The following is a 23,559-nucleotide window of genomic DNA, read 5'->3' on the forward strand; positions in this document are numbered from 1 at the left end:
TGTATTCTCATCAAATTTACTCGGTTATATATTTGGTAGTAAAATTATTGACCTAGCCAAAATCTCAACACTCTATTCATATTAAACTCAATTAATATGAACTTTAATAACAAGAGCTCTAAAGGAGCTAGAGTCCTTGCCTCTTGTTTGAAGTAGAAGATTGATTTGTGCTTAGGACATAATGTGTAAACATTTATGTCATGTTTAGTTTCCATAGAGGTATGTGTAACTATATAGCAGGTTTTCATTATTAGTTTTGTCAACAATAATGGAGGATTGCTAGATGCCATTTATAGTCTAGTTTGTAAAGAAGCCTAATGGTTTGTATTCTCCTAAACACAAATTAATCTTCTACTTCAAACAAGAGGCAAAAACTTGATATATAGTTACACATACCTCTATGGCGACTAAATATGGCATAAATGTTTACACATTATGTCCTAAACACAAATCAATCTTCTACTTTAAACAAGAGGCATGGATTCCAAGTTAATTACTGGATTTATATAATATGATTACTATTTATGTTTCTATTCGTTTGAAAAATGGCTGTCTATTTTATATTTGTTATGATAGAATTTTATTTTATAATTTTAAAATTGACAGAACAATTATTTATATTTCAAATTGATTATTAATTTTAATAATAAAAGCCTATAGTTCTAAATATCTTCCCCTTAATAATATTTAGTATTATAGAGTTAACTTTTTAAAAAAAAATTAAATTTAAATTAACATAACAATTAAATTGATAATTATTAATTTTATATGTTAATGAAATAATAAAATTGATAATCTTAGTATATTTTAAAAAAATAATGGCATCCAAGGCTCTAATAATCCTCTTTCTTCTGAAGTTATACTCATGAGAAGAATATTCTGAATGAGTTCATAAGAACTTAAAACAATTTGACTTCTTAATATTCATCCTATAAGTATTTACACAATTCAAACTTATTAATTTTCATGATTGTAAAAGATTGATCAAAATGTAGGAGAAGTTTCTACCGAGAAAAACCACCACGCCCCGTCTTCAATGAAATGATAGAAAATAACAATCTGGAATTTCTGCAGTTCATATTCCAGAAAATTCTCGACCCCTTCTACAAAGAAATGTGTGAGGAAACATTTCGTATCATTGACTCCCACATATTCAAGTGCATTAGTTGTTCCAACTCACAAAGTACAAATCACAAAGACCCTATGTGGATGTTGCTATTTCCATCTAAAAACAAACCAAATAATAGACAACCCATGGATTGCACGCTTGAAGGATTACTTGATAGAAGCGAAGGGAATAGAGTTGATGACCAGACTTGCAGATGCGGAGGTAATATGGTGACTTATCCGAAACTGTCTTCCACATCAGCTTGTATCTCGATAGAGTGGTTGGGCGTGAGAATAGACTTAGTCGTGAAGAGAATAATAGACTTAATCACAGATTAAAGAGTCCCTTGACATGTGCTGGATTTGAAAGAGTTCATTCTTGATGCGAATAGGGTTCATGGAAAGATTAAGGATAAGTTTTATGATGTCATAGATCATTTTCCCCAGTCGAACCATTTTACTGCAACACTTGCTAAGGACATTGGAACAGATAAAGATCCTCTCAACTGGTTTCATGAGTTTAATGACGATCGTGTCAAACCTGTTAAAAATGTATCTGTTAATCCAGAGACTGTCTATATGCTCATGTACACGAGGATTGAAAAGTAGAGTTGTTGGTGAAGATTGATGTTGAGATCTTCACTTCAAACTCCAGCTCCACTGCTCCATTTCCACCATTCTATAAATAATTTATAGAATACTTCAGTTTAGGAGTAGTTTAAACAAGAAGCATGCTTTACATATGGCATGCATTAGATGATATTTTTGGATGCATTTTTGTCTAGTCTTAGTTACTTTTTCTCCCATCCTTAATCATTGACATGGAATAATACTAAAACTACTGTCAGAACTCCTGATCTATATTTTGATCTATGTGTTAGGGATTAGTTTTAACAATTTTTATTTGAATAAATGTATTGGCTGAATAGCAATTTGTAGTTGGAATAATATATCAGTTTTTTTTTTCTCTGCAGTAAAACAGAGCCTTCCTTGTTTTGAATATTTTTTTTTTTTTTTTTTATTGTGTTGCTGCTGTTGTTTGAATCCTACATTTGGCATCAGAGCTGAAGGTGTTTGGAAGACAGCAGCATGGCTCACAATTTGCAAATCCTAGAGTTTGATGGAGTTGATTACCAATATTGGTCAATCAAGATGAAGACTTTTTTGATTGGGAAAGATTTTTGGGAGATCGTTGAATCTGGATATGAAGAGCCTACAGATTGGAATACTCTCCAACCTAATGACAGGACATTGAAGAAAGAAGCTGAGAAGAAGAATGCAATGGCATTGTTTCACATTCAGATGGCTCTTGATAAGAGCTTGTTTCCTCGAATTGCTGATGCACAGACAACAAAAGAGGCCTGGAAGACTCTAAAAGATGCTTACCATGGCAATGATCAGATCAAGGTTGTGAAGCTACAAATCTTGAAAAGAGAATATGAGAACTTGAAGATGAAGGAGACAGAGAGTGTGGGAGATTTCTGTGTGAGAGTGAAAGATGTGACTTATAAAAGGGCCACTTTGGGTGAATCTATTGCTCAAGAGCAAATAATACAAAAGGTATTGAGATCTCTAACCCCAAGATGGAATATTGTAGTAATTGCCATAGAAGAAAGCAAAAATTTAGCTACCATGGAGTATGATGAATTGGTTGGATCTCTTATATCACATGAGGATAGAATAAGGGACACATCTATCAGTGTTAATGAGAAGGCTTTTGCTTCCCAATTGCAAATTTCAAAGAACGATGGTGCTAGCAGCAGTAGTAACAACAACAAAGGCTCGGGAAGGGGCCAAAATCAGAATTTTTCAAGAGGATCTAGAGGAAGAAGAGGTGCTCAAGGAGGCAGAGGTAGAGGCAGATTTGATAAAAGGAACATCCAATGCTATCATTGCAATAAGTATGTACATTTTGAGAGAGAGTGTAGACTGAAATCAGGTAACAATAGTGCAAATTATGCCCAACAAGATGAGGATCCTTCCTCGGGTAATTTATTTTTGTGTTATGGGAAAGGTGAAAGTACTGTGAATGATGTTTGGTATTTGGATTCTGGATGCTCTAACCATATGTCTGGCAATAGAGAAATATTTTCAAAGCTTGATGATAGTTACAGATCCAATATTACCCTTGGTAATAACAATACTATGGATGTTGCGACCAAAGGAGCCATTGATGTTCAGACAAAGGAAAGTATGAAAAGTGTTCAAGATATTTATTATACTCCCAAGTTAAAGCATAATTTATTGAGTGTTGGGCAGCTATGTGAGAAGAATTATAGAGTGGTATTTGAGAACATGCACTGTACTATCTATGATAAGAATCAAAAAAATAAAGTGATTACAGTTGTTCCTATGACAAAGAATAGGATGTTTCCTTTGAAGTTTGGTCAAAATGATAATCAGCTTGTCAATATGGCTTCTGAGGATAAAAGTTGGTTGTGGCATCTCAGGTATGGCCATTTAAATTTCAATAGTTTGAAGAATCTAACATCAAATGCATTAGTTCTTGGATTGCCTAAGGTTGAAGAGCATAAACAGATTTGTGAAGGGTGTGCAAAAGGGAAACATTCAAGGGAATCATTTCCAAAAGGCAATGCATGGCGGACCCAATACCCACTTCAACTTATTCATTCACATATTTGTGGTCCAATGCAAACACAAAGCTTGGGTAAGTCGTCATATTTCATTACTTTTATTGATGATTACTCACGCATGTGTTGGGTATATTTTTTGAAGACTAAAGATGAAGCCTTTGATACATTCAAGAAGTGTAAAGCTCGTGTAGAGAATGAGAAAGGGAACATAATAAGATGTTTGAGAACAGATCGAGGAGGAGAATTTTGCTCAAACAATTTTCAGAATTTTTGTGAGATGAATGGCATCAAAAGACAACTCACAACTGCATACACACCCCAACAGAATGGAGTGGCTGAAAGGAAGAATCGTACAGTGGTAGAAATGGCAAGGAGCATGTTACAAACCAAAGGTTTGAACAATTCTTATTGGGCTGATTCAGTTGCTACAGCCGTATATATTCTCAACAGGAGTCCTACAAGTGCCTTCCACAAGATGACTCCATATGAAGCATGGTATGAGAAAAAGCCTAATGTAAATCATTTTAAAAATTTTGATTGTTTGGCTTATGTTCACATCCCTAATCAGAATAGGCAAAAGCTAGATGCTAAAAGTGAATCATGTATTTTTGTGGGCTATAGTGAGGAAAGCAAAGCTTATAGATTATTCAATCCTATTACTAATAAGATTGTTGTTTCAAGAGATGTGATTTTTGATGAAGGGGGAGTTTATGGTCATCAAAAACAACATGTTGGAAAGCCAAAATCAGTTTTGGATGATGATGATATTGCTGATAGTGATAATGAGCAGCCAGCTAATGGTTCTATTTCAAGATCACCAAGCCCACCAAAAAACCCCTCACCAATACCAAGAGCAAGTCCATCCTCTAGTACTCCAAGGAAGGTAAGAAGATTGAGTGATATTTATGAGAGGTGTCAAAATCAAGTAGATGAAGAAGATCCAATAGGTGAAACAGTAAATTTTGCATTACTTGCTAAAGCTGATTTTGAGCCATCATGTTTTGAAGATGCATGTGCTAATGAAGTTTGGATGCAAGCAATGAATGAAGAGATGGATTCCATTGATAGGAATGAAACATGGGAGCTTGTAGATCTTTCACATAAGAAGAAGAAGATTGGCACAAAATGAGTCTATAAGACCAAGTATAATAGTGATGGGAGTGTTGAAAGACACAAGGCAAGATTGGTTGCTAGAGGTTTCACTCAAAGGTATGGCATTGATTATGAAGAAACTTTTGCACCAATAGCAAGACAAGAAACTATTAGGATGCTAATCTCTCTTGCAGCTCAAAAGAAATGGAGTATTCATCACATGGATGTGAAAAGTGCTTTCTTGAATGGGTACTTAGAAGAAGAGGTATATGTGGGACAGCCACAAGGTTTTGAGATTCAAGGCAAAGAAGATTATGTCTACAAGTTGAAGAAGGCTTTGTATGGCCTCAAGCAAACACCACATGCATGGTATGCAAGAATTGATGGATATTTTCAACAGAATGGCTTTCAAAGAAGTAAGAGTGAACCTACCCTTTACTACAAACAAGAAGATAATGATATTCTCATTGTGAGTTTGTATGTTGATGATTTGTTATATATGGGTAGTAGTTCAAAGATGAAAGATGAATTTAAAGTTGCTATGATGAATGAGTTTGAGATGAAAGATTTAGGTCTCATGAAGTACTTTCTTGGCATGGAGGTTTATCAAGGTAAAGATGAAATTTTTATTTGTCAAGAAAAGTATGCAAAAGATATGTTGAAAAAATTTGATATGGTTGATTGTAAACCTCTTTCCACTCCAATTGCTCATGGAGTTACATTATGTAGAGATGATGGTGCTAAAATTGTTGATGAGACATTATACAGAAGCATTGTGTGGAGTTTGATGTTTTTAACTCACACAAGGCCTGATATTGCTTATTCAGTTTCATTGGTTTCAAGGTATATGACAAATCCATCAGAGGAACATATGAAGGCAGCCAAGAGAATTTTGAGGTATGTGAAAAGCACGGTAGATTTTGGAATTCACTATTCTTCTAATAAGTTTGAGCTTGTTGGCTTTAGTGATTCAGATTGGGGAGGTTGTTTGGATGACCGAAAATCTACATCTGGTAATTGTTTTTCTTTGGGTTTCGATTTAATTACATGGAGTTCAAAGAAGAAAAGTATGGTTGCTCTCTCTTCTACAGAAGCGGAATATGTTGCGGTCACTTCAGCTGGCACACAAGCTTTATGGCTTAGAAAGCTTCTTGAAGAAATTGGAGAGATACAGGTTCAGCCTACTGTGATTTTTTGTGACAACATAAGTGCCATTAAATTGGCCAAGAATCCGGTTCATCACAGCAGGACCAAACACTTTGATCTTAAACAACATTTTATTAGAGATTTGGTACAAAATAAAGCGGTTGAGTTGAAGTACATTAGCACAAAGGAGCAAATTGCAGACATCTTCACAAAGGCAGTTACAAAAGATCAGTTTTTGGTACTCAGAGATCAGATTGTGAGTCCTCTCAGCATCAAGGGGGAGTATGAAGATTGATGCTGAGATCTTCACTTCAAACTCCAGCTCCACTGCTCCATTTCCACCATTCTATAAATAATTTTTAGAATACTTCAGTTTAGGAGTAGTTTAAACAAGAAGCATGATGTACATATGGCATGCATTAGATGATATTTTTGGATGCATTTTTGTCTAGTCTTAGTTACTTCTTCTCCCATCCTTAATCATAGGCATGGAATAATGCTAAAACTATTGTCAGAACTCCTGATCTATATTTTGATCTATGTGTTAGGGATTAGTTTTAACAATTTTTATTTGAATAAATGTATTGGCTAAATAGCAATTTGTAGTTGGAATAATATATCATTTTTTTTTTTCTCTACAGTAAAACAGAGCCTTCCTTGTTTTGAATATATATATATTTTTTATTGTGTTGCTGCTGTTGTTTGAATCCTATAGTTGGTAACACATTCATTTTATATTGTATAAGCCTCTTAAAACATTAAAGAGTTTAGGTAAATGGTAACCTTTTGAGTTCAGCGATGATGGTGTTGCCATGCATTATTGTTCGCCATATGGTTATATTCAAATCATGAGATTGATTTTAATTACTAAGGCTAATGGTTTATAAATGTAGTTAAGAAATTTTCTACTGAGAAAAATTGTTGCATAGTCGTTTGTGGCTTACTATTGTCATTTAATCCCTTCCCAAATTCAGTTGTGCATCACCTTCAAGCTCGGAGCCTTCAAACTCAAATATTCTCGTTACGATTAAGTAATAACAGGTTTTGAAAGGACCCGAAACCTTGTACAATGGGACAAAAAAAATATAGCAATGAAAATCAAAAACAACTGTGGAAAACCACCCCACAAACTAGAGGGACACACTAATGATCCCAACAAGAGGGCAAAAAACCCAAGGCACAAATAGACCATAAAGATTTACATTTTGGTCCTTTCTTTTGAGATTGTAAGGCCATATCAAAGGAGGGATTGGAGGACTTTCCTTTTTTCCCTTTTAACTACAATGCAACCATCCTCCACCTTCCCCGCCATATTCTGCCAATCCTCGCAAACCCCCAGAAACCCCTCAGCCAAAGAGCCAGAAACAGTGTTCTGGACAAGAGGGACAACAACAGAATTCTGACTCAAAGCGGGCAAAGAGTCAGGAACCACAGAGTCAGCAGGAGATGGAACATCAACTACACTGAGACAAAACCATAGAGGGGACACCAAGTACGGCATCCGAGATATCAATGGAATCCTCAACCAAAGTGAGATCATTATGCGAAGGACTACTCAATCCCTCCTCAACTGAGGCAGTTTTTTGAATTGTATAATGATCATCTGAAGCCCCTGACGACCAAGACGGTGATTTCTTCAATTTGGCCTCAGCAGAAGAGCATCGAGCAGCAAGATGACCAGTATTGTGACACTTCCTACATCTAAGGGAATACCTTCATAATCGATAAGTTGGATCCAAGAACCACCTGGAGAAGGCAGCTTAACCATAGCAAGGAGCCTTTTAGAGATATCCATATCCACAAGGATACGAGCATATGTTGTCCTGAAGACATTGGATGAAACCAAATCAACCATTGAGAAATCCCCAAGGCCTTCCCCCACAGCCTCCAAGACTGAGTCCTGCCATAGATGAAGGGGAAGATTCGGCAATCGAACCCAAAGAGGAATCATATTGAAGGATTCCTTAGTCGGGTCGAAAGTTAGATACCAAGGTTTGGCCATTAGGGGGAACCGTTCCTCTCAAGAGAATCCATGACATAGGACAGCATCCCTATCCTCAACATTAGAAAATTTCACAATAAAAAAACCCCTAGCAACAGGGTAGATCTGAACTAAATCTGAAATGAGTGGTTCCCAAACTTTGGATATCCAAGCATGCAACTGTGTGAGAGAGGGCCAAAAACCCCTAAAGTGACAGATAGCAACAGTAACAGAGAAATCATCAGCAGATGCGTTGACCTCATCAACAATGTCAAAATCAAGGTGAAGCCAGAGCGGCTTACTAACAGGGATAGGCATAGCCTCTCGGTTAACCACTGTCGGACGGGACCCCATCCTCAAAGCCAGAGCAATACCAGCTTCAAAAGCTGCCACATCTGCATAGGAGATAGCAGAGTGACCAGCAACACGGGGAGGAGAGGCAACGACAAGAACAGCCGCACCAGAGCCATCAACACTCACAGCAGGAAGGGGGGCAGAAAACCTAACGGTCATAGCAGAGGCTGCCACCCCCACACCGAGCTTGGTCGCAGTAGAGGCTACTGCCTCACCACCAACCATCCCCATACCAACACCGGCAAAAGCATTACAAGCAGGAATGCAGGAGCTGAAGCGACATGGGAGGATTCAAAAACTCGGGCGGGAGCCATCTTTTTGGTATTGTTGTTGTGAAGCTCGTAGAAGTTTCCAAGTTTGAAAGCTTGCAGAAATATGAAGAAGCTTCTAGATTCAGACCATAGCAGAATTGAAAAATATCACTCAAAAAAATTAATGACTCCATAATAAATACAAGCTTATCTGTTTCTTGATTTTCTGCCATTTTTCACAATTAAAAAAGAAAATTACCCCTAGCAAAAATTTAATGGACCAATAGGAAACTAGAATTAACATCACAAAAAAGATTTTATAAATATTTCATATCTAAACCTTACCAAACTGCAATTTGTCTTTATTTAATGGACCACTTCCAAAAACATTAGTTCCCAGGGAATAATAACTTGGTTGTTAATCAGAGTGTCAAATAACTGAAGTATTCGAATTTGAAAAGGACCATTTTTTATTCAAGATTCTAGAACCCCAGCATTACCTACGTAAGATGAAACTTCTGTTGAATTGTCAATTGATCTTTAAAAAAAAAGCAAGAATATACTAAGGTCTTTGCCCATACACGTCAAGCTCGGATGAACATGAAAAAATCTGGAATTCAATTATGCAACATATTTATTGAGCACCATGCTTAGTACATATAATTGGAGAGATTGAAGTTTTAGTTTTACACGCCTCTCATGCTTTTCTATCATGTTCATAAATTGCTCCTTGCAATATTCCTGCCACTGAACATGCTTTTCTCTTAAAACTCCTGATGCACTTTTCACATGCTTTAAACTCTCAATGCTCAGGCGAATGGTAGTTCTAGGGTAAAAGTAAGGGCCGTCAGCAGCATTTCCGTTATAATAATGAACAAGTTAGAAGCACCGCAATCATAGCGGGTAAAAAATAGATTTCCAAAATTGTGAAAATTTTCATAACCTAATGAAGGAAATTTGAGCTCTATCTCTTCAAGCATAGGTAACTGAGACAAGTTTTTCTTTTAAATGGTAACTTCGAAACATGCCCGCCTCATCAAGCATCTTACAAGAGAAGTCTTTTGACGTCCTTGAAGCTGGCAGATAAGGCATCCAGAAACATACCTGTAGAACCAGCAGAAACGACAAACATGAAAACTTGGAAAACAAAACACTTTTTTTCGACTGCAGTATGGGTAGAAATATTTCAACTTTATAATGTATAAATAATTAATCTAATTAAACATACACTTAAACATTCCCAGGCCCAACTAGCCCATCATTGAAAATCTTGGCAAATACAGACAATTTGGATGTATTCAATAAAAATGAATGGCTAATGCCAAATCAGGGAAATGATCAAAAACCATTATGCTTACACTGGCCCATAAAATTTCCCTTAAAACATTACTTGAGGAATGGAGCATCTGCGAAACATAATATGGCAAATATATTGCCTACCTCCAATACGGTCGTCATAGACTCTATTATCAGCTGACAATGATAAGCTCATTTGAGTCACAATACATGCTTTCCCTTGCCCTGAAAATAATAAAGTTAGGACTCACCAATGTCTTTCTTGGGATAAAAATAAAAGAAACTCTTTGCTTGGCATACCATTAGAATCTTCTTCCCACGAAACCATTTTATTGCCTCTCCCCACAGCCAAGATACAGGCCTGTAAACCAGTCAGTTCTCTCATTATAAACGCCAGAAATACTGAAAAGATTCCTAATAATACATTTAATTATTTACATTTTCTAATGAATAATGGAAATATGAATAGAAGAAGTTTATCTTGTTTACAAGGAAATACCAAAATAAGGCATATGTTCCATCAAATTTCTGGGATCGAGATGGCAGGGGGTAGGTCAACACATTGTAGCTTCTAAGAGGCAATTTTCCAGGGGGCAGAAATTAAAAAATAACAGTAAACTTTTTACAATATAGAAAACAATTAATTATTCATATGCATATACAGCCGAATCAAAGTCAGGTTCTGGTCCAAGTCACTACCAATAAGAGAGACTGTGACTGCCTTATCCAAGGGAATCCCAACAATTCCCTTGTGTGTCTCCTTGTCATCGTCTACGTGGCATCTTTGAGAAGAGTCTTCCATCACTGGTACTCGAGTTTGTCAATCTTTAAATCACAAGGCATTATGTACAGCCACTAACTCTTACAGCTTTTTATCACTGAAATGAAACATGCCCAGACTCACCAAGTCCGAGAAACTCAGTCTCCAAGTTTGAGGAATCACTAAGTCTTGGTTGTAAGGAAACTTGGTAAGAAAGAATATAACCGTTTCCACATAATCCATAATAGATCTGAAATAAACATGGAATTAAAATCCACATGCAAGAGAATAGATGACACACCCACAAGATTGTGACACAAGATATACCCTGGGAAACCCTCATTGAGGGAAAAACCCAGCCTCCAAAAGCATCCATCACCATGTATTATTCAGCAAAAATACCATTGCCATACAACCATGGAAACCTTCATGGCCATAGCCACAACCGAGCAAACTATGTGAACAAGAATGAATCCGCACATCCCATGCCATGCTTCCAACCTTCACAAATGCTCCCTTGGCTAACTTGTCAAGCTTTGTCTCGCTCGACTCTTGCCTTTTCTCTTCTCCTTGTCACTCTACAACAACTACCCTTGTGGCTGCTTATATAGTAGCAAGTCTCACAAAACCACTAAGTGGTATTACATAGCCCATGTGCTAAAACCATGTGCCACCTAACCCACTGACCCCACATTTAATATTGGACATTTAATTTTTTTTCCCAATATTAAATAATTACATAAAATATTATCACAATGTTACAATACAACTCATCAAGAATATTTCATGGAAATCTTTACATGTTGCACGCTCATCTAGGTACAACATTACATAATAAAAATAAAATAATAAAATAACAATATTATGCAATCTATGCAACACCCATTATCTAAACAATCTCTCACTTGTTGTATACATTGCATAGGGTCAATCCATAGCGACATAAATGAACAAGGAAACAATCCCTCCTAGCACATCCACCATCATGGATCAAAATACACCAAGTGCTCCATCTTGGTACCCGCAACAAAATCAAAGTATCCAGCATCTCGAACATGAATGATCTCACCTCCTATTATGCCACTCCCACTGGACATACATAGAAGCCATCCAAAGAGAAAATCACCCAACCTGTCGCATTAGAAGATCATAAAATCTTATACCAACTAAAATTCCAAGCACAAAAATCTAATCCAAAGGTAATCACATGTATCCGTAGTTGTCAAAATATCCATAGCTGAAATAGCACCCACAGCAAGTGCCAAACCCATCCAACTATCCATACCTCCAAAAGGTATAACAAGTGAATCTTATATCACCGACATATCCAATCTATAACCTGCAATCATAAGCCTCAAGAGCAATACCTGCCACATATATACCAAGAAGCTCCCACTGCAAAAGATAATGTCAAACAGATCTCAAAGAAGTGAATCCATGTAGTATCAAGGACATCCACAATACATAAACTGATATCATGCAATAACAACTCTCATAACAAGTCTCCAATAGTCTCTCAAATTCACCACAACCAACAGAGGAAAGAGATAAAGGAATAACCATGTCATCTCTCACGTGACATACATGAGCACAAACCAGTGATCACAATCTCTAACCAATCTCAAATCCAATGTAAGCAAAACTAAACATCCAGGAAGATAACCAAGACCAGAGAAACCATGCAAATCATAACTTCTATCATATCCTTCTACACACACCTCTAGATGTAAACTGTGCAAGAATGATCTCCTCCATAAAACCTTAACAAGAAGCCTCAACAACACCCAAACCATACCATATAACTAATCATGGATGTAAGCCTCTCACAAGAAGATCAAACTTAATAAAACCATTCCTAATCCAAAGAATATGCCCAATATAAAACCATCTCCCAAACTCAACCAGCATAACAACATATGCACATGGAGATAACTAATGCTAAACCATCTCTCAAATGAACCCTCCAGAATTAACTCATGTACCATAGCTCTGATACCACTTGTAAGGAAACTTGGTAAGAAAGAATATAACCGTTTCCACATAACCCATAATAGATCTGAAATAAATATGAAATTAAAATCCACATGCAAGAGAATAGATGACATACCCACAAGATTGTGACACAAGATATACCCTAAAAAACCCTCATTGAGGGGAAAACCCAGCCTCCAAAAGCATCCATCACCATGTATTATTCAGCAAAAATACCATTGTCATACAACTATGGAAGCCTTCATGGCCATAGCCACAACTGAGCAAATTATGTGAACAAGCATGAATCCACACATCCCATGTTATGCTTCCAACCTTCACAAATGCTCCCTTGGCTAACCTGTCAAGACTTGTCCCGCTCGACTCTTGCTTTTTGTCTTCTCCTTGTCACTCTACAACAACTGCCCTTGTGGCTGCTTATATAGTAGCAAGTCCCACAAAACCACTAAGTGGTATTACATAAACCATGTGCTACCTAACCCACTGACCCCACATTTAATATTGGGCATTTAATTCTTTTCTCCAATATTAAATAATTACATAAAATATTATCACAATGTTACAATACAACTCATCAAAAATATTCTATGAGAATCTTTACATGTTGCACGTCCATCTAGGTACAACATTACATAATAAAATAAAATAATAAAATAACAATATTATGCAATGTGTGCAACACCCATTATCTCAACATTGGTGAGTATGGATTTTTTTCTTAAATAAAACTCACAAAATTTCAATACTTGTTTAACTTATGACAATGACAATGCCAATCTAGGGTTTTTGAAAAATGAAAAATGATGAATGTCTGTGTCTTCAATTGGGTGCTGTCCGCAGGCCTCATGACTCATGAGGGATGTTGCCCCTTGACCCTGCAAGGTCACTGCCACCAGACAGACCCCCATGAGCTGTGCTATCCTCAACCTCATTTTGATGTTGCCCCCAAACCCCCATCAAACTATAAGTCTACAAAAGCAATAGGCCAATGATGAATCATGCTCAGAAAGATCTATAAACTAAGTATTCCTTGTTGCAAATCTCTGCATTTTCATGGTCAAATCCACAATCAGGGATTATATCATTTCATAATTTGGAAAACTTGTTTTGTATACAAGAACTGCCATAGGCAAAGTTGGCATGCTGCAGTCCTTTTATTACTAAATACAAGTCATGGTTGGCAAGAAATACCATTCTCACAATGCAAAATGTGTCAATTATGGCTTGCATAGACAACTCATAGAAGAATCCCATCTATTAGTATCCTAGCTAAAGTCAAAATCGAAAATAGCCATTTATCTTTTTTGATACTTGAGCATCAGAACGTAGTCATTGGCATAACAGTTATGCAGGAACCTGAAACAGTTAGGTGAATGGTTTAGAGGATTGGCCAATGATTATAGGGGAGGAACAGATCTGTTTTAAGAAGGCAGAGAGAATAGAAGTCAATGAGAAAGAGGACCATTTCTCTATTAAGTCACAGTTTGATATCTGCCTGAGGGAGCCGTCTGAAACTTGTTTAGTCATTCACAGACATCAGTTTCAGAGATTTTGCTCTTGGCATTTGGGCTTGATATGGTTATTTTTGTTGAACCGTAGGACCATTTGTGTTGTTTTTGATAATTGATTGCCGCCATTATTGGCAACTAAATTATCTTTCTAATAGGATCTGTGATCCGATAAGGAAATGACATGTTGCCATGCTCTGTTCTATTATTACTAAATATATGTCACTTTAAAGAGCTTCTGTTTGTTTACTGTGTTTGTGTCGTCTATGAGGACAGGATTTAGTTTGCATTTTCCATTAGTTTGGGTTCACGTTAAAAAGCTTGTCAACAAAACATGCAGTATCAAATCCACTGCAGAGTATTGATAAATTACCAAAGGAACCATTGCAGTGTGGTGATGGAAATAACCAAACTCTGTTCATTCATTCCATTTTATTTTTTTGTGTTTCAATATGTTGTTCAATGCACAAACACAATTAAAAGTCCAAAAAATGTGCTTATAATCACCCTCCGCCATCATGCTAACTTCGACATGTTAAATCAATGACCAATTTTACAACATTTGTGGCTCCACTCTCCTCTATGATATCCTTCAAAATCTGAAACAATAAATGTGCATCCTTTTGCTTCCCTGAATAATTGATGGCTCTATGAAAATAATATTCAGCTGCAAATGTGACATTAACATGTGTTAATGTCTAATATCATTCCATGCATCCATGATGATAGAGTAGCACATCTCATCCAATTTTTTCTCATGTCAAGGAGACTGGTGCATAGATTATCTTTCCCATTAGAGGCTCCTGACTATGGTTGATGGAGGTAGGGCTATAGTTAGGTAGGGCCAATTGAAATGAGACGAATACCTACTACAGACTGAAGTAGAGTAGGCAGAAACCAATGTCAATTGTATCATTCAACATTTGTATTAAACATAAGGAACATGCCACATGAAATGGGCGTATGAGTTGATGAAACAACCAGAGGAGCCAAAAATCATCTGCTAGCAAAACACTTTTCAAACAAAAGAGCTCAAGCAAAGATAATATGGTCTATAACAACCCTAGAATTTTGTATTGATTGAACAAATGAGATTAGAAGTACAAAAAAGATAGAATAGCTTGCTATATAGAAAGCAAGAGATGCCCTAATCCTAAATTTAGATGAACAACAGCCATGCAAAATAGGAGCTAAATTAAGCTCAACTATAGCTGAACTAAAACTAGAAAAGAAAACTCTTTGAATAAAAGGCACATAAATTTAGCTAAGTGAAAAAGAAATCAAAGAACCTAATTAATAATTAATTAAATAACATCTCCTAATTTCTCTAAGACACCTCCTTAGATAAAATTAGGGAGAACCTATAAGCTAACAATGAATGCAATAAGTTAACATGATCGAGTCTCGGCAACAAAGGCCTAATTACATACTCATGTACAAACCAATGCAAAGCAATGCAATTCAAATGATTAAGGTTTCTCTAAATGGAGAAAGGAGATAAACCACATGGGGACAGCTAGTTGTCCCTTAGTGTCTCCAGCCATTTCTAACTTTATTCTGTCATTATAGGATAAGTTATGGAATCAAGTACAACTATGGCGTAGGGCATATCAATATGGCAAAAAAAATTCAAATAAGAAAGAAACATTAATATATACATCAAAAATAAATATATTAATATTTTATAATTACAAATTCTCAAAACCATGATTGCATATATAGTTTAATATTTAATAAACTTAATATATAGAATTACCATTAATATAGTGAATGATGTATGGAACATAGAGATACATTGTAGTCTAAGCTACCACATTTGCTCAGGAAAGGTGAAAGTCAGTAGTTGGTTCGCAGAAAATTCTGGTTTGATGCGAATTCACTAAAAGGTCGCCATAAGACTGAAAAATTCGCTGGAAATTCCTTCAGAAGGACCCTGAGCGAATCCGCAAAGAATTTTAAGGACTTTTCAAACTGACAAGAGACTACCACACGAGCCCTGCAGATGAATTTAGAATTACCTTATTTTGTTCTCTCGCAGCTGTGAATGCCGGTAATACGAAAATATTAATAACACCTCACATTTTTCCTGTGTGATACTTGAAAGTGCGAGCTAATTGATGGGCAGTATTCAGGGGGTGACATGGATGAGAGACAGTAGACATAAATGGCAGTGAGGCTCTGATGTGGAGTCCACCACACCTGCATTCTATTCTTGCTCGCAGTGGTTAGTTCTTGGTCAAACACCACTTGCTAAAGTATTGCTGGCAATGTTTTGAGGTGACGTAATCTACCTCACCGATGGGTGGAAAATTTGCAGAGTAATGGATTATGTTATTATGATGCCTCCACACTACTGCTGCCAGGTCCTATGAAAACCTTAAAGGGCCAGATATTTGTATCACTGTGAATAGAACGACCCCATTACTCCTCACAGAGCACAATTTCTCATCCTCGTCGCTATTTTCTGCAGGCCCCTCATCTTATATCCTCAACCTGAAACCGCAATTATATCAAATGTTGACACAATCACTCTTTACTTGGCATACATTAGATTGTTATATCCTTCATTTATTTTCTGTTGTTATTATTTTTATTTTATTTATTTAGTTATCGTTTATTTATTTGTTCAGTTTATATTTTATTACTATTTTTTTATTTATCAATATTTGTTAAATATATAGCCTCAAGAGAAGTGTTTTTTTATATGACTCTCTATACATACATATATACTCACACACACAGTGTAATGTCAAATTCTCCTTCAGCAATATACAGGTGATCATTTACAGCAGATAATACAATACATACATTTCAGTCTGTGAACTGCAGACATTACTAATCTACTTGCCACATCAAATATATATATAAGAGCAGATTATTACTACCGCCAGTAATTCAAATCAGATACAGTGACATAAATATATAGTACTGATAATTCTATATCAGCATAGTGATATTACTATAAAGAAAAAATCAGTGCATCTCTGTCAGAGGTCCTGAAAACATTTATAATATTGATATATATTTAGTTTATATTTTTTAATATTATTTGTATTTGTTATTTAATTTATATTCATTATTATATTAATATTGTAGTTAATTCGATATTTTAATTTATTAATTTATTATTTTTTTGATGGTTTTTAACAATATTTAATTAGTATGGCTGATTATTAACAGTATTATTTCTGAAGTGAATCATTGATATGGTGGTGTAATTTGGAGTAAAATATTGGTATATGTGGTGGTGTATTTTGCTATGTTGCTTTATTATTATTATTAGCATAGTGGTGTATGAACTTATTTGCTGCTCTATATGTGTGTGTGTGTGTGTGTGTGTAGAGAGAGAGATGTGTGTGTGTGTGTGTGTGTGTGTGTATATATATATATAGAGAGAGAGAGAGAGAGAGAGAGAGAGAGAGAGAGAGAGAGAGAGAGAGATTTTATTTTTAAATCTTGTAAAAATGAACCCAAAACAAACTTGAACTCAACCCAAAATAATATTGAGTAAATGTCGAACCCGAATCTCAAACCCACATCCAAACCGGAATCCGAACTGGCAACTTAGATTGTAGTCAATATAAAATGCCTTTTGTTACAATGATAATGTCAATTATTCGTCAATGTATAATTATTTGTATTAAGTTTGTTATCACTCTCAGGTAGCTATGTTGGTTGGTTGATGTTTAAGTATTCATTTTTTCTTGGGCGTTTATCTCCCTCTCTGAACTCAAGATCTCTACAGTCATTTCAACCCCAAGCTCCTCTGCTTGCAACCAAATACTCAAGAAAAGTAGTGATTGTTTTTTCCATCTTTTTCTACAAATAGCTCTACTTTTTTCAAATGCTTGTGATTGCCAAATCTGCCATATTTTGCAGTTCAACCTTTGATATTTAGCGTTGTCTATGCCTATAGTCATGCTTTGTGACAAAATCTGCCTTTTTTCTCCAAGAAATCTCCATTTTTTCTACAAATCCAACCTTTAGTGGCCGTCATGTAGGGTTTTGCTCGAAACCCTAAATTTTGAGCTCAGAAGATTTTTCTTATTTTAGATTCTTGGTGAGTTTTTCAACTGAGTTGTCAAATTTTTCAGGGTGACTTGATTTGTGTGCCTCAATTTATGAGCCACCAAATCCAAAAATTGACAACATATTCTTTCTAGGTTTTTTGAGCTTTCTTCTGAGTACCCGTCCAACTATTTTGGGTCTTCTATTTTTTGCCTTGCAAAACATGTCTTAACATATTTGCAAACTTTTTCATTGAAAAATGTGCTATGGCATCTTTGAATAATATTCTGCTTGAGAGCAATTCAAGATTCAATGCTCTGAATTATGGCACTTGAAAGCAACAAATAATAGCAATTTTTGAATATCATAACCAATCAAGTTGTTCTGGGTGTTGCATAGCATTTGACTACCCCTGGTACTAATCAAGATACATGGGATTTGAATAATCAGGAGGCGATGATGCTTCTCAAATCATTCGTAGTTGATGATCAGCTCTCTCAAAATCCATCTGCCAAGACAGCTACCAAGATATGGGCACATCTCAAAAATCTTTATGAGACTTCTGACAAAAGAAGAGCTTTCTTCTTGAAGAACACTCTGTTTTCTATTATCATTAGTGAGTGAACATTGCTTCGAGCTCACGTGAATAGAATTCAGGAAATCCGTGATCAATTGCTTTCCATTGGTCGCAAGATGGAGGAAGAGGACATTGTGGTTATCACTATCCAGAGTTTACCCAAGTCCTATGAGCATTTTATGGAGATTCAACATCACGTCTTCTGGTGTTGATCTGAAATTCATCGATCTTTGCACACTTCTACTTCAATTAGATTAGTGGAAACAACAGTTTGGTAGCAATTCCAGCTCTACCTCCACAGAGCAAACTTTTGTTGCTAAATCCTTTCAGAAGGATAAAGGCAAGTCTTAGAAGAAGTCCTTTATTCCAGCTTCAGAAGGCTCCTGGAAGAACATTCAATGCAACTATTGCTACAAGTTTGGTCACATGAAGGTTGAATGTCGGAAACACCTAGTAGCCCAAAGTGAACAGTGCAGAGCACATTGAGCAGACAAAATTTTCCTTTTCATGCCTTCATGACTAAAACACCTACAAATCATGTGAAGTCATCTACCTAGTACATTGATTCAGGTAGCTCTCATCATTTCACCCACTGCTGATACTGCTTCACTAACTACAACCTTACTCAAATTCAATTATTTTTCGTGGTGAAGAAGAGTACACTGTTGTAGGTAAAAGTAACATTCAAAGTTAGCCTACTAGGAAGAATCTCATTTTCCTCGATATGTACTATGTTCTAGGGATGGAACTAAATCTATTCTCATTCAATCAATTACTACGACATTCTCCACATTTGGATGTCACCTTCACTTCACATCAGCGTACCATCACTGATAGGGTGACTCAGTCTATTGTTGTAGTGGGTCTTGAGGATCATGGTCTTTTCTAACTTAGTGATTCTGGTGATTCTTGGAACTTAGCTCCACTGCTCGATGGTCTTCTGTTAGCACACTTTGGCATCAACGGTATGGGCACTTGAATGTGCATTATCTCTCTCAGCTTGCTTGGGAAGACCTTGTCCTCAATTTGCCAGAGATTCAAACTCAACAGCTTGGAGTTTATGATGCATGCAGGCTAGGAAGCAACATCACACACCTTTCACCAGTAGCAATTTATGGCAAGCTTCTCAAGTACTTTAGCTTGTTCATGTTGATATTTGGAACCCTACAACCACTCCTATTCTTGGGTCCAAGTATTTTCTATTGTTCATTGATGATTTTAGTAGAAAAATGTGAGTATATTTTCTTAAGAACAAATCAGATGCAATTCTTGTCCTTCAAAAGTTTAAACCTTTAGTTGAAAAAGAGTCTAGAAAATCTATTATTACTCATAGGTCAAACAATGGGGGGGAATTTTGTTCTAATGAATTCTCTAGCTTCTTGGATACTAATGGCATCAAATGGCAGTTAACTACATCCCACACACCACAATAGAACAATGTAGTTGAATGACCGAACAAAAAAATCACTGAGATGGCTCACTCCATGCTCGAACATAGACATGTTCCGAAGAAGTTTTGGGCAGAAGCAGTTAACACTACAGTTTATCTTTTGAATCGGTCACCCACAATGGCGGTCAAAGGTAAAACTCTGGAAGAGGCTTGGTCAAGTCGCATGCTTAGAATGAGTCACCTAAAGATTTTTGGCTCCCTTGCTTTTGTTTGGATCCCTAATGCATCACACACCGAGTTGGATGCCAAGAGTTAGAAACTCATGCTTGTTGGATACAATAGTCTTCACAAAGCCTATCTCTTGAACGACATTGAGACATCTTGTCTCCTCTACAGTCGTGATGTAGTCTTTGATGAGCAGCAAGGACCATTCATGCATGTTTCTCCTATTCCTGATCCAGCAAACTAGCCTATGAAGGCTCATGATTTGGGAGTTAGGCTTCCATTAGGTCCACCTGATGGGAGGGCTCCAGTAGCTCCTATAGCTCCAATTATACCAATGATCCCTGTCTAGACACCTCCAACTTCTCCTGCAAGATCACCCAGATTTGTAGATGCTTCACTTGAGTTTGATCCAAATACTTCAAAAGAGGAACCTGACCATAGAGCATCTCCTAATGCTAATGTTGGCCATTTTCCTCTCCGGCCTAAGTGGTGGGCTAAAACACTTAGTGATATTCATGATGATGAGCTCATTGATGGGAGAACTACTCAAAAAAAGAGAAAACCTACCGAGTCTATTTTCTCTCATAACCAACATTCACAGTGTGTTACTGTTGATGTTAGTTTTGTACCATTACATAACATATAGGAATTGAATACTTGATACGGAATATCAAATACTCAACCCTCTCTTGAAAAGTAAATACTCATGAAGACATGAGAAAAACTCCAATGTTCCTTACACCTATGGATACTAACTCAGTTATATTAATTTGATTTATTGGTTAATCATGTAGGCGGGCTTGCGTTATTCATTAATGCTGATGAAATCTAGCTTTGCAATGTATGTGAGTGCCAAATGATGTTGATGGTGATGATGGAGGGTACGTGTACCAATAATGCTCATAACTTTCTAACTTTCTTCCAAGAATGAACTCCAACTACTGAACTACTTGCTACCTTACTCCTAATCCTATGAATAGAAAGATTAGCAAATAAACAAAGTTCAAATCTGATGAAACCTTACCAGTAGCGCTACCTACATATATGCAGTGATTCAAGGAAAAAAAAGACTAGATTATCACGCAAGGCTTCCTAACAAGAATAATGTTGATGTCAATTTTGTACTACATAACCTATAGCAATTGAATACTTGATAGAGAATATCAAACACTCAACCCCTCTCTTGAAAAGTAAATACTCATGCAAAACATGAGAAAACTCCAAGGTTCCTTACACCTATGGATACTAACTCAATTATATTAATGTGATTTGTTGGTTAATCACATAGGCAGGCTTAAGTTATTCGTTCAAGGATATTGGACTTTGTTGTGATGATGACGAAATCTAGCTTTGCAATGTATACTAATGCCAAAGGATGTTAGATGGTGATGGAGGGAATGTTCACCAATAACACTCTAATCTTCTAACTTTCTTCTTGAATGAATTCCAACTACTAAACTACTTGTTGCTTTACTTCTACTCCTATGAATGGAAAGATTAGCAAATGGATGGGGATCAAATCAGATGAAAGCTTACCAGCGGCTCTACCTCCATAGATGTAATGATTCAAGGGAAAAAGACTAGATTACAATGCAAGGCTTCCTAACAAGCCACTAGGGTGCTATTAGCCTAGTTTATCGATCCCTATCAAACATCCACTAATATCACCATACAACTATCCATCTACTCTTACTCTTGCTTAACAACCTTCTTGAAACAAAATCTACTTTAATTACTTCAATTGAATTTAACTCTAACTATTGGAAGTAGAAACCATGCAATAGCACCAAGTGTTCTTATCACCATGCAAGTCACAACAATGATAAGAGAAGGAATTTTGGTATTATCTTAAGCAACAATTTTCTTCAACCCTTTACAAATAAGAGAAAATGGACTTATATAGAGGCCAAAATTACAACCAATGGCAGAGATTAAGAGGCAAAATCAACAATCCATGTCAAATCCCAAAAACCCTAATTAGGGTTACCACCCCATCAGCCAATGAGAAGATGCCACCTCATCAATGGACCAATGAAAAAAAAAGTGGCAACCAATGAGAAGGCACCAAAATGGTAGCTAACCAGAATCAGACACCTATACTACCCAAGAAGAAATGAGAATTTGCCACTTGGGCTTACATCAAATGATCCTCTAATATAATTGTAACCTTTTCTTTCATCTTTTTAGCCAACACAATGAACTTGGCTAGCCTATCATTGACTTCCTTCATGGGAGGGCAAGGCATGTGCTTCATCTTGAGCTCAACGAAATTCATCATGTTGCTTGTTGCTTGTAGTGTCTTCTCATGATCCTTCTCATATTCTTTCGCATATCTAATAAAGGCGTTGAGCAAGGCAAGGGTGCCCAAGTGCTTCTTCCTAATGGCAACCTTCCCCAACTCATCTAATCTCAATCCAAATTATGTCTCATTGACATTCTCTTCTTCACTAGTGACTGTCACATCATCTCCATGTTGGTTCTCTAAGAGAGAAGAGTATTCGGTACTATAACTATAACCACTTGATTCCAAATCAGAACTCACCTCTACCAAGACCCTTTGTCCACTTGTATTAACCTCTCAACCCCTGGCCTCAATTATGCTCCCCCTTGACGGTGCTGCATTTTGTCTCTTTGTTGGAAGCTCCTGGTATTGTTTACTTTGCTCAACCTCCATATTTCTCTTCTTGCTCTTAACTACTCTTTGTTGATGGCTACTACCTCCACCTTTCTTTCCAACTAACTCCACTGGTCCTTCTTCCTCCGGTTTCATCTTCTCATAAGTAAGGCATACCTTCTGACTTTGTAATTGCCTTAACTTCTCATTGTACCATGACTCAGTGTAGATCAACTGTCATTGTGACTACCTCTAAGGAAGGATCCTGATGATCATCCCAATCCACTGGACCCAATTCTATTCGACCGAATGTATCATAATCCTCTCTTAGGAAATTTTCATCAATTTCCAATTGATCGGGAATATCAAAGCCTCTACATCTGATTGCCCTCATCATACCCATTGACAACCTTGAGAAAGCTAGCTTCCTTACATGAAAGTCATCCTATGCATTGGCCCAAAAAACTTCTATAGTAGGAATATGTTTGAATGTGTTTTCATGAGATACCTTGATAAGACCATTAGGATCAAATCCTTGTCTTGCTCTATACCATCCTAGATGATATAACTCTAACTCCTCCTCCCTGGCTACAAAGGTGACCGGATTGGGGCAAGTATCATTGCCTATTTGAGATGAGAAGGTAATCCCTATCTCACCTTTAAG

Source organism: Cupressus sempervirens, chromosome 9, assembly GCF_028749045.1.
Source record: "Cupressus sempervirens isolate cs-2001-9-10 chromosome 9, ASM2874904v1, whole genome shotgun sequence".
Classification (NCBI taxonomy): Eukaryota; Viridiplantae; Streptophyta; class Pinopsida; order Cupressales; family Cupressaceae; genus Cupressus; species Cupressus sempervirens.